This window comes from Acomys minous (assembly GCF_964271855.1).
Source record: "Acomys minous genome assembly, chromosome: 7".
NCBI classification, from domain to species: domain Eukaryota; kingdom Metazoa; phylum Chordata; class Mammalia; order Rodentia; family Muridae; genus Acomys; species Acomys minous.
The window spans coordinates 89,413,136-89,430,514 of record NC_140488.1 but is presented as its reverse complement, the minus strand read 5'-3'; the positions used below and the strand labels follow the sequence as shown (position 1 = coordinate 89,430,514).

At 34.0% G+C, this 17,379-nt stretch overlaps 1 protein-coding gene across 10 annotated transcripts in view; it reads left to right on the top strand.

Moving 5' to 3' along the window:
• Positions 1 to 17,379, top strand: part of DMD (dystrophin) — a gene marked incomplete at its 3' end in the record, with an annotated part of 2,106,393 nt that overhangs the window by 742,022 nt on the left and 1,346,992 nt on the right. The gene's annotated exons all lie outside the window — the stretch shown is intronic.

The window sequence follows — 17,379 nt, the reverse complement described above, 5'->3', positions numbered from 1 at the left end:
CATCAATTGTTGAAAATGCTTTCTTTCACCAATGTATATTTCTGGTTTCTTTATAAAAAAAATCTGATGTTTATAGGTCTATGAATTTATGTCTTTGTTGATAATTTAATTCCATTGATTAACATTTCTGTTTTTATGCCAATAATATGTGGTTTTTATTACTATCCCTCTGTAGTACAACTTGAAATAGGGGATAGCAATACCTCCAGAAGTACTTTTATTATTCAGGATTTTTATAGCTTTCTTGTTTGTTTGTTTGTTTTTCCATATTAAATTGACAATTATCCTTTCAAGGTCCGGAAAGAAATGTTTTGGAATTTTGATGGGTATTATGTTGAATCTGTAGATTGATTTTAGTAGGATGCTATTTTTTTTTTTTTACTAATTTAATACTACCAATCCATGAGCAGTACAGTCTTTCCATCTTCTGATATCTTCTTCAATTTTTTTCTTCAGATACTTGAAGTTCTTGTCATATAGGTTTTTACTTGCTTGGTTAGAATTAGCCCAAGATACTTTATATTATATATTATTTGAGGCTATTGTGAAGGATGTTTCCTGGATTTTTTCCCAGTCCATTTGTTATTGGAATATAGGAAGACTAATGTGTTGTTGTTGTTAATTTTGTATCCAGCGACATGGCTGAAAGTATTTATCAACTTGTAGGAATTCCCTAATGGAATTTTTGGGGTCACTTATGTATGTTATCATATCATATGCAAATAAAAATACTTTGACTTCTTCCTTTCTAATTTGTATCCCCTTGATCTCCTTCAGGTGTGTTATTGCTCTTGATAAAAATTCATGTACTATACTGAGTAGACATGGACAGAGCTAAGTTCATTTGAACAATCCTTATAAATTGACTCTAGTGTATCTCTATTTAAAATAATTAAGAGATATAAAATTCAGCTTTGTATTATTATTTAGTTCTCTTAATTATTCATAAATAATTAAGTTACTTGATTTCTTAGCAATTATAGTTCCTATATACATAAAATTCTTAAATTGTCTCATCTTACATTGAGATTCCCAAAAGTATTTTATCTCAGGTCTCAATGTAATTATTATTAACAGTGAATTATCCCTATAGATCAGTGATATTGTTTTACACTTTAGCAATTATCAGATTATGGAACTGAGAGTATATTGTAAGTAGATATGTTATCTAGTTAATGGGCATAGATTTCATGGTTTAGTCCTTAATCATGTAGCTTTTATTTAAATTTTTTCATGTAAACTTTGATTTATATTTTTGCATCAAATTGAATGATTTTTAACATATTTTATTTCAATGAAGGTCATTGTCCCAAAGTGAGGTCTTTAAAAGTTAGCATCTTGAACTTCAAAAACAATATTAGAGGCAATTAAAATGCTTAAATCCATCTGGTAACTCACTGCAACAACACTAGCATAAGCAGACAGACAATATATTTTTATTATTTGAATATGCTCAGTTTGAATACTAAATAACATAAATGAGTTACACCTGAGTTATTATTTTCTAATTTTTTAGCATTAATGTTTTTCCCTCATTTTGTGACAATTCTTTTAATGTTCCTGCTGCTTGAATAATGTTAATGTATATCACATCTATGATAAGAAAATAGACAAGAAAAGATAAGAAATCCCGAATTTTATAATGCTTTAGTTTTAAAATTATTTTAATTTTGATTTTCCCCCAAATCTACATATTATACATTAAGCCATAATAATTAATGTGAAGAACATAGTTAGATGATTAATGTGTCCATGGAGTATATTTTAAAATACTATGGGTGATCAACTGAGCCAACCATTTTTTTCTAATTTTTATTAGCTTTTTCAGAATCTTGTGCATTGAATTTTGATTATATTTAGCACTTTCCCCTCTGCTCTTTGATCTATACCACATTTCCTACATTCCCAAATTCATGCCTCTCCCATTTTAAAAAATCACATCACTTCAGTGTGTGCTGTCCCTATACTTCTAGAAGCATGGCCCTCAGTGGAAGGTGGTCAACTCACCAGTGGCTACACCCTTAAAGGTCACTGACCTTTATACTCCAACCTTTCAGGTAATGAGAAGGCCCTGATTCAGGGCCCACAGTGTGGAAATTAGTTCATTAGATGGAACATTAATTACATTTCAACTGAACTTGTAATTTTCTTTCCTATAATAGACATTGTTTACCCTAGAGTAAACTAACTGATGCCATTGATTCATCTGGGAGCTCTTGCACTCCATATTCTTAGAATGCACTATTCTGATGACTATTTCATCCACTAGATATGAACAGTCCCTTGGCCAGAAACCAGTTTTTATTTTTGACTAGATATGGGGTTTTCTGTATGCGAGATGTCTAAAAGATTTTTAGAGGGAGGTAATCCCACTCAGGAACAGTCATACAAGCGGGGAATAAGGGGAAAATGGGAGGGAGGGAAGAATGGGAGGATACAAGGGATGGGATAACCATTGAGATGTAACAAGAATAAATTAATAAAATAAATAAATAAGAAAAAAAGATTTTTAACAGGAGGAAAAACTGTCTGATATTCTCTTGCATAACAGGGTATCTAGAAAACAATCATACTTTGTTTCAATATGGTAGAAAAAGACTTTGTCTTCTTACAAGGAAATGGTAAATGTTTGAAAGAGGGAATATATATGTACATCACCCTATGTGATCATCACTAAATATTTTCATGTACAGAAATAGTAAACTGTATACATCACTATGAGGAATTATTGTGTTAGTTAATGTTTTTTCAAAAATATATAAGAGTGGGGATTGGTTCTATGATGTAGAATGTGTGTAGATCCAAATGTCTAGCTCCAGAAGGTGCATGAATATACACCATGTTACAATACAAATCAACAATGCCCTAAGATGTGGCATGGAGATTCTTCTGTTGTTGTTGTTGTTTTACAAGTGAAGAAAGAATAAGCATATTTACTTTTTCCAGCATACAAACCAGAGTGGAGCACATAGCCTATTTCACATCAGAAAAACTCGAATGCTTTCTTTCCAATTTTTTCTTTCAGCAGCATATTCTACATCAGCCTCTAACACTGCTCTCAACAAGGTTACTAGAGAGCTCCTTAATTGCCAGTTTCAAAGGTCACTCTTCAGTTCTTATTCTTCTTGACCTTTGTACCTGCTTGACAGTGATGATTAGTCCCTTCTTGAAATTTCTTTCCTTTCCTTTTCTGAGACATTGACATGGTTTTCTCTTGTTTCTCTTCCCTCCCCCCACCCCCACCTCTTAACTGGCCCTGGCTTTCTGGCTATGTATTGTCAATCTCTTCCTCTTATCCCTTTAAGATCACTTTTCAGAACTCAAAATTTTTATTTTACTTTCTTCTAATGATGTATTCCTTTATTAGAGTTTATTACATATACTACTGTCTTTCTAAATTATCTGCATCTTTTAGTTTGTAAGGTACCATTTCTACTCCACCATCTGCCCTGATAGTCATACTTGTATAAAACAATTATTTATTAGTCATGTACATTTAAATTTCTAATGAGAATTTCACATGCAGTTCTGTGTTTTAGATTTTGCAAGTCTAAAAGATATCATTCACATTGACGCCTCAAAGATTGGCTGTGCCTGCACTTGGAAAGTAAAACAGCTAGCAATCTGGAAGCAATTGGCAGTGGTCTCTGTAACTGACACATCACCAAATTCTTTCAAAATGTACCTCATAAACTGTTTTAAATGTATTACTTTTTCTTCAATGCTCCTTTTCTCCTATTTTGCTCCCCAATTTGTTTCTGCATGAACTCAGAATTTCTCTGCCTCTGTTTTTGCCCTTCCTGTTTATGTGTTTCACAGAATCCATGGAATAATATCTCAAAAGACAATTTGAATAAGATAATTCCTTTTCCCACAATTCTTCAAAGTTATATCATGGGAATCCCTTTATGTCTAATCTCTGTCTTCATTCTCTGCCTAGTATTTATACTCCAGTGCTATGGACCATCACCTACAAATTGCTTGTTGTCAGGTCATAATGAGATGAAAAGCTTTAACCAGAATATAATCAATGCACCACTTCCTCTTCCATGAAATGTTGGAAAATATAAAAATCAGATGAAATAGTGGAATTTATGATTTAACTGATTAACTCTTTGGCAAAACTATCTTTATCACCAAGAATGAGATGTAATTCACAAACTGGCATAATCTAGTAACACTACCATAAACTTTAACTTTCATTAATGACTCTTTATTTAGTCTACCAGTGTTTTCTGTTCTCTGAAGCATCTGTGTTTTATACCTACTGTTGTCTATATATAATAATTCTACTAATATCTAGTATTTTCCTACTCTCACATACATTACTTCTAAATTAACTGCTCTGAATCTCTGTATCTCCACAGAGATATTAAAAATACTTTCATTAAAACACTAGCTTGTATTCTAAGCATTTTATTTGCTCACATCTGTACTTATTGTAGTCTTCTTGAGGAAAGGAAATACCTTATTTTTATAGTTACATCATTTTATCCAGACTTGCGCACAAACTGAATATTCAGGAAATATTGATGAATGTCGAGGGGGATATTTGACAGAGATTTCTTATGTTCTTGTTTGAGAAAGAGAAGCACTATAGATGTTTCAAAGATAAGTTGTCTAATTTCTACTAATTCTTAGCTACCTGGTAGAGGTTCAAAGCAGCATGCACATAAACACAAATGGAAGTAACTAAAAACACAAGCAAGATTGGTTGGAGGCAAAACTACTAATATTATTGAGGAACAATTTGTGGGTAGTTATGTGATCACAGCCTAGAAGATGGACCTTCTAACAGAAATTAAATGAAATGGAACAACCAACATGGTATTATAATGTTTACATGAAGACTATCAGAAAGTATGCTTTCAGTGAGGCAATCTACAAGTCTACATGCAAGAAGAGGGCTCTTCTTGGTTGCCCATCATTCAGGCACTGTGATCTTAGATAATTGGTGGCACAACTGTGAGAAATGTGTTTTTGCTCATTTCAGTACATCTATGGAATTTTATAATGGGAGACAGAGTAAAAGTGGCTTTGTAAAACAGTGAGATTTATTTTGTATTTAAACTGAAGTTCATAGAGATGTTCGCTAAAAGAAGTAAATGGATTAAAACTGGTTATGATGCTGGGTAAGGAGCATTGGGGCAGTAAAAACATGTCAGACTTTAATGACTTTCCACATTATACTGGGTAGTTTCTGAACCTTGACTGGAACTTATTTAAACTTTAAAGATTCACAACATAAAAGCATGTTGAAATCCTTTAAACTCAGGGAGCTTTCACACTGAGCGTGTTTAAAGTTTAAATTGCCTCCCATAGGGTCCAATGCATAGTCAGTATGTGATGCTTTCTTTGACTACTCCTGTAGACTGTATGAGCCACAGCTACTCAGGAGGGAAGTGACAGCAACATTAGTTTTCATTCCAACTTCACAACTTATTCAGCTAGGATCTAATGGATCCTCATGATTTGAAAAGCACTTTAGTTGCTATCACTACAAAAAATACTTAAGAATTCTCTCAGGGAGATTGTATTCTAGCATAAACCCAGTCAAGAAGGAAAAAAGTACCTCTAAAATGTCAAGAGGTGAGAAAAAAGAAGCTTACTTCCTGTTTAATAGTTTGACAAAGAAGGATCATGGGGAAATTTATTCTGAGTATACAGTTAAAGTACAGGGAAATATTGGACTCATTTAATGGAAAAAGGTAATTCAAATGAAGGACCTACCATTATATATGGTTTTACCTGATTTTCTGAGCTTTGGATAGAATGTTTTATATAATGAAATGAAGAAGAAGATGAGGTGGTGACATAAAAAATCAGAGTGGGTGTCTAGTGTTAAACAAAAACAAAAACAAACAAACAAAAAACCCAAAACCAACTAACCAACAATAACAAAAACTCTGAACTATTTGCTGGATTTTAATCATCTTGTCATTGGGAGAAAGGCATTTTTGAGAGAAAGCATTGTGATATGGCTACTGTGAACCACTACATTTCAATCCTATTTGAAAATGATGGCCCTGTAAGTAAATATGTTTACTGAAAATCCAGATGGCCCATGTTCTGCACTGTGCAATCACTTCCTCTCATTTTTCACTTTCTTCAGCACATCTATGTACAAAATGTACCAAAATAACTGGGACCTCCAAGGTGGGAAGGGATAATCTACTTCTAAAAGTTGTTCTCTCACCTTCACATGTGCACTGACCCACAAATCTCACTGCAATTCAAAAAGAATTTTTTTTTTACATTTCACTCTTCTGAAATATTTTTTCTTTTTTTCAAAAAAAAATTAATATTATTTTTCAGAAATGTAGGGAGAAGTCACCCATCCAACACTACATAAAACAAGAAAGATAATCAGTATTTCTTTTTACTCCAAAAGGCCAGAGAAATATGAGGGAAGGATATATACCACAGTCTTCCTTTTACAACTGTTTTACTTAGCTCCAATAAACTGAATGTAGTCAAAAGCCATAAAGTCTAGAGTAGTGATGATTATGGATGTGTTTCAATAAATCTTATTTGAAAAATGAGGTGTGAGCATACATAGTCCATGTGTTTTTCTGCTAAAGGGTAAAATAAATGATTATTTTCCTATTCTTTTGTTTTTGTGTTAGCTTTACTGATTCCGGGTTTTATTTTTGTGGTTGTTGTGTTTTATTCCTGTTGCTATTATTCCAATGACTTTTTACCATATAAACCTTTAAAAAAAACCTGAAGCAAATCCAACTATTCAGACATGTGAGGAACTATGAAGAGCAAATGAGTGATTTCATTCCAGCCAAGAACTCAATTTAAGAACATAGAAATAAAGATTTTATATGCCTAAGTTAATATGTATCCAAATTTCCATATGAGAATTCAAATCACATAAGTTTTCACATAAAAGCAATATTTTTCTCCATGAAAGCATGGAACTTGGATAATATTCCTGAAGATCTATTTTCCCTTCTTTTCCTCCTGTAAATTAATTTATCTCCCATCTAGCAAGTTTTAACTTTCATAATGCATGGGTATAGTTACAGGCACACGGAGTGTGATGATCAATCTATGTATAGAATGTTTAAAGATTAGATTAAATCAATGACCTAGGGAGAATCTTTTTGGTTTACAAATTAAATAAAACAGCACTCCGTTGTTCATGTTAAAACTGTTTTGTTGTATATTGACATGTGTGGAAATTATGTGGCAGTATTTTTGGAACTAATGTATATATTAGCATGTCAAGGTATTTTGTTTCCAAAAATGGCTGAAAGCATATTGGCTCTATGTCTGAGGGTGTCTTACTAACAAATTCTTTGCATTTTACTTTTATCTTTGGATGTTTTATGCTTCCATATATGAAAGCCTCCATGAAGAATCCATTTGTCACCATATTTCTCTTTCTTGTTTATCCCTGGTTTACTCCACTTAGCATATATACATTCTCCATGTTCATATTCATATTGCTACAAATAAAAATGTACTATATATCTGGAAAGTGCTAAGACTAAATTTTAAATGTTTTCATCACAAAACATAAATGTAGTGCTGGTGATGTAGGTCAGTTAGTAGAGTGCTTATTCTAGCATTCTGGCATGGATAAATCTCTGAACTGAGCTTCAGCACCATAATACGTGAGCTTGGATCCAGTCAGGTAGCAGTGTATACCTTTAACCCCAGGAAGGCTAGTCTCACTACCCTATTGCTCTTAAGAAAATAAGAAATGTAAGAAAATCTAAAGAGTTGCCCAGCTTTGAAAGGGAAGATGCGCCCTCTAGTGATCTTTCTCTTTCCACAAGGACATTCTTAGCTTTTCCTTTCAGTTTCACTATTTTAAATAACTTTCAATCTGATTTTGAAATAAATGTTCTAGTAGGATCAACCTAGACATACTACATTTCACTGTCATAGACTAATTACTATGACAACATTTCATTTACATTTATCACATAAGAAAATGCTCATATCTGATATTAGTCTTCATTCATTTACATTTTAGGGGATTTTAAAAATTGTTATTCCTGTTACCATATTTATTCTGTGTATTGTATGTGTGTGTCTGTACCATAGTGAAGGCGCGCATGTGAGAAAACATGTGGAGTCAGTTCTCTTGTTCTTCCCATATTTGGGTTCCAGGGATGAAATTTAGGTTACTAGCGTTATGCTGTAATCACTTTTACCAACTGAATTGTCATATTGTCCCCTATAATTTTAATAGTTAAACAAAAAAATAAAGATCAGAAATTTTAAGTAATCTAAGGATACAGTAAAAAATAGAGTGAACAACTAGACTGAGTTCAGTGAAGAACATTTATAAAAGATAAATATATGTAAATATGTCAACATATTTACTCAACATAGCAGTCACTACACTGAAAATTGAGACAATACACAGTCAGTGTTCATCCAGAAGCTCCCCTTCCACAATAAAACAGTTGACATTGATAAAGTATTTACAAGTCAAAATTTTACAACTTTTAACTCAAAGTACATAAATATTTCTTTGGCTCTTTAGAATATTTTGTGTGCTTTTTTCTTTTAATTAAGTTTTAATGTCTAAATAATTCTCTTATTACTGACTATAAGAGGTGTCAATGACCTGATTTATATTACATTTCTGATAAAATTACATGCCTGAGATTGAATCTGTATTATAACATGGTGAGGGAAAATTTGCTTTCTTACTGTTGGATATGTAACATGATTTTTAAATTTGAATCTTCCATAAATTGGGAATGAATATGTGAAGAGTGAGACAATGTGGTTAGTTTAATTTTGAGGGTAGAGAGGATCTTTAGCTGGTATTTTCTCAGCCTCAGGTGGAATAAAGTGTGACAGAAAATATCTCTAACGAGGTACTAGGAAGACTATATAGCACCTATTTTTTCATCACATACTCATTTACATCAAGAGTGTTGCTACTTTGTTTTACATCTCAGCATGTGTACCTGACGATTTGGAAGTAGTGGAAAACCTGAGAACTACACACACCCACACACACACACAAAAAAAACCCCACATTGAACAGTGAAAAATAGCTGCAAAATTGATAGTTAAATATATGTGTGATTGTTACTTAAAAGCCAGGATCTCTAGGTTATAAGAAGATGAATATATTCCTTGTTCAGTAGAAATATGGGTTTAAATCACTGAGTATAGACTGTCAGCACTCTGTAAAGAGTACATGGGAAGCCTTTCAAATACTGCTTCCATCCCCTTTTACTTCTAGCATTAAAAAGTGCTATAAGCACTGTATTGGAGAGAAAGCAATGCATGACATTGACTATTAATTCTCAGAACTGTAAGTAATACTGTTGAATGTTACATAATAAAATCTAGACTGAACATTACATAGGTACATAGAATAGTTTAGTAAACAATAAAGAGGAAAAATAATTTTATTGATTAAGCAATTTGTATAATGCCAAATCTAAATACCAACAACAAAAATAATAATGTTCTAGATAGTACTGGAGAAAACACATGCATACCTGTATAATAGTTTGGATAATTTTGAGATATTTGTTATATAGCATGTAAATTATAGTAAATTATAGTAAAAACAGCAATTATATTAAAAAACAATCAGAATTAGATGGCAAAAATAACCTGAAATAGAAGTAATGGGGAAAAGTATGAAAACAGGATTGCATTGAGAGGAATTAAGATCTTGAACCATGAAAAAGTTTCAAGGGTGATCTGTTGGGACATGTGATAGGGCCAGCCCTGCTGTTCCAAAGCTGCAGGCTATCCACGACATAAGACAACAAAGGGATAACTGGGAGGTGTGCTGGTGAGAAATCAATATCGATGTTGTCACAGAGGCCAGATCTCTCAAACTAGATCGATGACTCATTGTGCTGAATATTCCAAGTGAACATGTACGGACAGAGGCATATACTGTGGGGTACACTGTGACATACTACAGCTTCCACAATGATATATTTTCTATGATTTGGATTTTGTTGTTGCTATTTATTTGTAGTTGAGTATGTGTTTTATTTGAGGGATATAGGTTGCAAGGGCAAAGAATGGATATGAGATGATGATGAGATGAGTGGGACTGGGGTGCATGATGTAAAACTAAAAGAATCAATAAAAAGTAAATAAAAAAAGAGTTTCAGGTTAGAATGCACTGCACCTCTTTCCTTGACAATCAAGATATCACAATGATGAGTGTGGAAAGTAGAGGTGTGACTACCATAAACTCACTTATATTAACATATATTCATATTTTCATATATTTCAATCCAGAAATGTAAATGTGAAATATTAATCTGTATGTTGATAAGTAGATATTTTTCAAGATAAACCTTTACTCAAAACTGTCATAATTTAATTACTGAAATCCTTTATTACAATGTGTAAATAAGGAGTCAGCAAAGTGGCTAAGCAGGTATATTTACTTATTGCCAAACCTGCACACAAGAGTAAAAAACAAAACAACAAAAAAACCCCAAGATCTTACAAGGTAGAAGAGAATAAACTAATATATGTTGTGCAAGTTGTCCTCTGACTTCCACACTCATGACATGGCAAATTCTTGCTCACAAAAAAAGGAGAGAAGCAAATGTAAATAAACAAACACATTAAAAATATGTTTTTATAATGAAAAAATGTGTAAAAATTTTAAAACGTATAATCATGCTCAATGGCATAATTATTTCAAAGAGACGTTCCAACACCTGTTATAATGCCTTTTTAAATATATAAAACCATGCAAACAAATAAAGAAAAAAGAACAGTAAAAGACCTCTTTAGATTTTCACAACTTTGTTGCTTGAATTGACCTGAAATCCATGCCCACAGGTTTCCAGGCCCCACTAAAATTTTTCAGAGATATAAACAAACAGTTACCATGGTATTGACCCTACAAAGACTTCATTGTGTTTAGATAACTTATTTACTAGGCATAGCCACTAGTTTTCAAGCTGACTTAATAGATCATTTAAAAGGTTTTTTTTTTTTCTGTTTTTGTTTTAAAGAAATCCTCAGAAAGTCCCTAAGTGAGGTAAGCTTCTGTTTGGTGTCCAAAAATTCTTACATAATCAAATATACCCTTCAATAAATCAAATTCTTTTATAAAGTGGACAGCTACATTCTTGCCTATTATTTAGGAGTGTTAGAATTAATAAGATATAGAAGTGTTAAATACAGCCAAATGTTAGATAAAGAATGTAGAATCTATTTTAAAAGAATTTTAATTCTCTGAGACTTTGATAAATATATTTTGAACATACTCCATACTTCATTAACAAAAGTAAAAAAGACTACCTTGCAGCAGTCAAATGGTAATATCTCCTCAGCTACTGATGGGATGTTATATCAACATTCTAAGCCTCTGTACTGAGATTTTTGTCTGTCTGGATCTTGAAAATGTCTTGTGCATGTGAATGCATTTGTTTTGAGCTCATACTAGTATCTGGTGTTAAGTTAAGCCTGCATTTGTCTGTATGAGATTGTCAGATAGCCTGGAACTGGAGTTAGAAACAGTGTGGATGCTGGGAACTGAACTCAGGTCTTCTGGAAGAGCAGCTTGTGTTCTTATCCACTAGCCAGCTCCCTAGCCATAGGCAAAGTATTTTTTATAAAATTTGTTAAAATTGATTTAAAGGTAAAAATTGAGCTGAAGAAGTAAGAAGACCTTACATTAGAAATCTTCCAATGGCTTGTTGGATATTAGTCAAGAATGGATTTTCCTGTTTTTAAGGGATGACAGGAGATTACAAAACTGAACTGCAAATTTCAGAGTATCCTATTACACTTGAAGGAAGGTATGCCTTAAATAAAGTACAGATATTATAGGATTAACAAGACCATCAATTGTACATCAAATAGTATGTCATTAAAATTTAGGCCTTGATCCCATGGAAAGTTTGAATACCTCTGATTATCTTTTGTTGGTGTTGTTTTGTTTTGAACTTACTTCTTTTTTCTTTTTTGTTCCTTGTTTTCTATTATTATATTTATTTTTACATGCACATTTATATTATTACACATAAATAAAATAAACTACATACAGCAAGAAGAACCATGAAAAAAATCAGGAATTGTAGAATGAATTTATAGTGATTGGGCTATTTGTATTTGGCAAACTTGAAGAAAACATCTTTTCTATCTTGATAAGTCTAGATTTCTGAATGTAAATCAATATTATCATATCTCCTCTCTATCTACTTAAATCATTGATCTAGACACAAACACATCTTAACCCCTAACCAACTAAGCTTAATTGTTGTTGTGTCCAGCCCGCGGGAAAATTAGAATCAGGGTTCACCTGAAAGAGGGAGTGGGGGTTGAAAGTAGGATACAGAGATGTGAGAAATAACGAATCAAGTCAGGACATTTCTGATCAAGATTCTCTTAATGGGGGCAAGTAAGACTTTATATAGTAAGGTCAATAGGATCTATTCCAGCTCCCAAGGCATAAAGAGTACAATATCCTGAATAGCTCCCTGGGCCACGCTCAAACTATGGCACCAGCCAAGGACAATACAGGCCATAAACTTCAAACCCCTACCCAGATCGAGCCAATGGACAGGACATTCTTCACAGTTGAGTGGAGAGTGGGATCTGACTTTCATACATACTCTGGTGCCTCATATTTGACCACGTCCCCTGAATGGGGAGGCCTGGTGGCACTCAGAAGAAGGATAGCAGGCTACCAAGAAGAGACTTGATACCCTATGAGCATATACAAGGGGAGGAGGTCCCCCTCAGTCACAATCATAGGGGAGGGGAGTAGGGGGAAAATGGGAGGGAGGGAGGAATGGGAGGATACAAGGGAGGGGATAACCATTGAGATGTAATATGAATAAATTAATAAAATAAAATAAAAGAACTTCCAATTCCTGAGTAGCTCTATGAAAGGATTTCCTTAACCCTCCAGGTGTTTCTCAGTAGGAACTTCCCTACTTCTTTCGAAGGTAAATAGTCCAAGGATGGCCTGGAACACAAAGACCTCCTCCTCCAGAGCTCAGCAACTGGAAGGTCACAGCATGCAGCCTAAGCACAGGATTTCTGACATGGCATAATTTAGCATGGCTTTCCAAAAATTGTAAGACTAACTGTCTGGTCTTCAACCTCATCAGAGGCTTGAGAAGGAATAAAACCTAAAACTTGAGTGAATTGTAGTGCAAATTAGCAGCTTCCAAAATGAAAAAAAAAATGACAGAGATACTTTACTGCTTCAACAGTCACAAAAAAGTCTCAATAATGAAGCCTCAACTTCATCCTTCTGGCCAAAATATCTGAAAGACATATTTATGAGGCAGGAAGTATTGAGGACTTGTTTCCCCTGTCTTGGCAGAGTTTGGCCTTCAACTCTGCCTGCACCCAAGCTTGCCTATTTTTAGGCAGAATTCTGCCTGTGGTAGAAAAGGGGACATTTTTCCCAGTAGCTTGTTTGCCACATTTGAAGCCATATCCACAGAGAGGTTATTTGATGCTCATCATCTTTTTGAGGTACGCTGGGTGTTGGCAGGAGTTAACCTGTCTTGTTGTCAAATAATCATTAAAATTAAAAAAAAAAACTTTAAATGCCATATTCTGTAGGTCTCTGATGCTTTTAAAGGCCTTATCTAACTCTTTTGCCTTATCTATCTACAGAAGCATATCTATCTATTAAACCTAGGATGTATATTTTATGTGACAAAAATAGGCTAGTAACTGACATGACCATGATTTGATCAAATGAAATTTAGCTTGTATTAATTAGTGTAAACAGCCTGTAATAGCACTTTGAATGTATTGGTAGTAAACCTTGTGTTAAAATTGAGTAGAACTATATATAGTGTGTGTGAAAATAATCTTAAATTTTAACCTCTGATTATCTTTTAGTGAAGATTATAATACAAATTTAATTAATTTTAATAATTTTCTTATAATTTGGACTCAGAAGGTACAGTTGAATATTTGTCATAGATAATTGAAAATTGAGGCTCACATGTTTGTGAAGTTAGAGAATAGTGCTCAAAATGAAAATATAGGTAAATTTTATGTAAAAACTGAAAGAAGTAAAACTTCAGAGAAGAAAATGAGAAAAGAAGGTGTACACGGTAAGATGAAATGTTTCCACACAGAAAGGAAAAGAGATTTTTGCATATTAGTTGTATTTTTTTTTGTAAAGAAAAAAAACCCATGAGCTCTTAAGAAACCTAGGGAATAAAAAGTAGCTTACAGCACTGAGAACTTTGGAAAATCCTTTAAATATATTGTGTTAGGAATCCATGTTAAAGTTGAAAAGCTATTTATTTCAGAATCATCAGTTTAGGGCCAATATTATCATGATACAGATTCCCTTTGAAGTTCTGAAGAGTCAGAAGTTAAAGTAGTTTATTGAGAAAGTGTGACTTGGACTTGTTATGTAGGAACATAATGAAAAGAATGAGGCCAATAGAAGATGTTGCTTGAGCAGAGATGTGGTTATCACTGTGGACAACTGGAGTTCAGTTTTACAGCGGCCCCTTAACAGATCATGTAGAAAACATTCCCTGATTGTTCAACATAGTGGAATTGCTTTCAAGATGCTTAAGAACAACTCTAAAATTCTCTCATAATAGTGAAGTATGAACCTCTCAGAATTTCTGGTCTTTACTGTTCATTTTTAATGAGGACATGCAGGCAGAGTCAGCGACTTTTGTGCTGGGACAAACAAAAAGCAAAAAACTCCATAAGAAGAACAAAAACAAACAAACACCAGACAACAACAAACAGAAACCCAAAAGTAAAAACAAACAAAACCAAACCAAAAGACAAACTATATGTTCTTAAGACATACTGCTTAAGAATGTCTGCTGATGAAATGTTTATAGGAATACAGGATGATTCACTGGACTCTGTATTAATTTAGTGAATGAATTTAAAATAATCAGGAAGGCACAATCCATGAAAGAGAATTCTATATTTTGAAGAAAATTGGTAATTAGAAGAGGATAATTGTTAGATACAACATATGGATTTTAAGAACTTAATCACATTCTGTTCTGTGCATACCTACCATGTTCCTTGATCCTTTCATCTGCTGAACACTTAGTTTGACTCAGTAACATGAATAATTTGTTAATACTTAATATTCCCCTGAACTTTAGTGAGCCCAAGCAAAAATGTTTTGAAATAACTAGTTAGATGATGAGATATTTGTTGCAGCAGATTTACCCTCAGCAAAACTTAGTAGCCCAAACCAACAGTGATTAATTATTCCTCATTGCTCATGTGTCAGCTAGTTTTGTGTCAACTTGACACAAGCTTTAGTTATCTGGGAAGAGGGAACCTCAACTGAGAAAATGCCTCAATTAGATCTGGCTACAGGCAAGTCTGTTGAACAATTTTTTAAACTAGCAACTATTGTGGAAAGACCTAGTCTGTTGTGTATGATGCCTCCTGTGTTGGTTGTGCCTGGATTCTATAAGAAGCAGACTGAGCAACCAGTGTATAACAAACCGTTAATCTGCATTCCTCCATGGTTTCTGCATCAGCTCCTGCCTCTGACTTTTTACCCTGTCTGAGTTCCTGTCTTGTCTTCCTTCAATGATGAACAATAATGTGGAAATGTAAAACAAGTAAAATCTTTCCTCCACAGCTTGCTTTGTGGTCATGATATCCTTTGATGATTAACAATAATGTGGGAATATAAACCAAATTAATACTTTCCCCACAAGTTGCTTTGGTCATAGTGTGTAAGTGCATTTTTTATTTCCTCAGTTGAAGGGATGTGATGAGAGCCAGCTGTACACAAACTTTACTAATAGATGGCTTGGACTGAACCCAGAGCGTTTCTATCTAATTCTCACAAAGCCTAGGCCTGGAAGCTTCTACTCTCTGTATAATCTTATCTACCTTGAAGGCTTCAGCTTCCAACCTCTGTCCACTAATCTGGGCCTAAAGTGTTTTCATCCTCTGAGACTTACTGCTGAATAATCTCACTCTTCCCTATTCTCCAGAAAAGGGTAGCCTCACTCCCATCTGAGCTCATCAAGTGGCATCAGGACTGAGCATGTCCTCTTCCTCCATGGCTTGCCAAGGTAGCAATATCTATGCACAAACACAGCCCTAAAGAAGATACTATAAGAAATACTCCAACCTAAGGTGGTTAACTACAACCAGGAAAACACAGGCTATAATAACTTCACAACAGCAAAAACAAGAGAATACAAGCACACAAACACACTACCATCACCAACATAATAATAAAAGGAACTAACAACCGTTGGTCATTAATATCTCTATATCAATGAACTGAAAGTTAACATGCACTACTCATAAGTATCCTCTCTTTCCTGTCTGATGTAGTGAGAATTGCGTGTACCTCATCTCTGACTCATTCTGTCAAATCTTTCTCTGATTCATCACTTTGGTTGCCCCTCAATTAGACATCTTTGTTTGTGAATAAATGTATGTACTAATGATGTGTGTATATTCTAGCCAGAGGGATTAAAGGTGTATCATTTCAGCTGGATCACATAGACCTAGAAGGTCTTTGAATATGGTCTTTTGCCAGAGCAGACATGCTGCTGGATTAAAATTCCTCTACAATGGTGTTTCATCACAACAATATTAACCTTGAATAAGACAGACATTAGTACACTGAGCATTGCTTTAGTTATTTATAGTGTCACATGAAGTGTATATTTCAATAACCTCAAGTCATGAGGAGATCTATGTAGAAATAAAAGAATAGTATTCACACAAATATTATTTTGTGCTTCATTATTGATAATAGAGAGTTACTCAGAGCATGGTCTCCCAGTTTGGGTTCTGGTTTGATAACTGGCTTCTATTAAAGTGTGTTGTACAAGGAAATATTATAGTATACAAACATTTGCTAAAACCTTACTTGGGTTACTCTTATTGATGTCCATATTAAAATTTTAATTTATTATAATTTATTCAGATTTGTCTAGAATGTTATCCCCTTGACTGTACCTTCCTGTTCCCACCCTCCCTCCCTCTTCTGCCTTATCCCCTTCCCATAGACCTCTGAGAGAAGGGGACCTCCTCCCCTATCATATGGCCACAGCATATCTGGTCTCATCTGGATAGCCTGCTTTCCCTTCCTCTGTGTGCCTCCAAGCCTCCCCACCAAGGGGAAGTGATCAAATTTAGGGGCACCAGGGTCCATCTTGCTATATCAAGTTGCATGGAAAAGAAAAGATACTGTTGGGTACCACATGAGAACATGGATATCAGAATTAAGGTTCAATTGGGACAACCAAGAGGGTACTTTTTTGGTTTATTGTCAATATTTTTCAAAACTAAAGAACCAGTTGGAGAGGTAGTAATTTTCTAGGGCACAAAATTTTCAAACAGAGTCTGGCTAATAGCTCGTAGGAGATGATTGCTGCATTGAGTTGAATAAAATGGACTCGATGATCATAAGATTCTAGATCA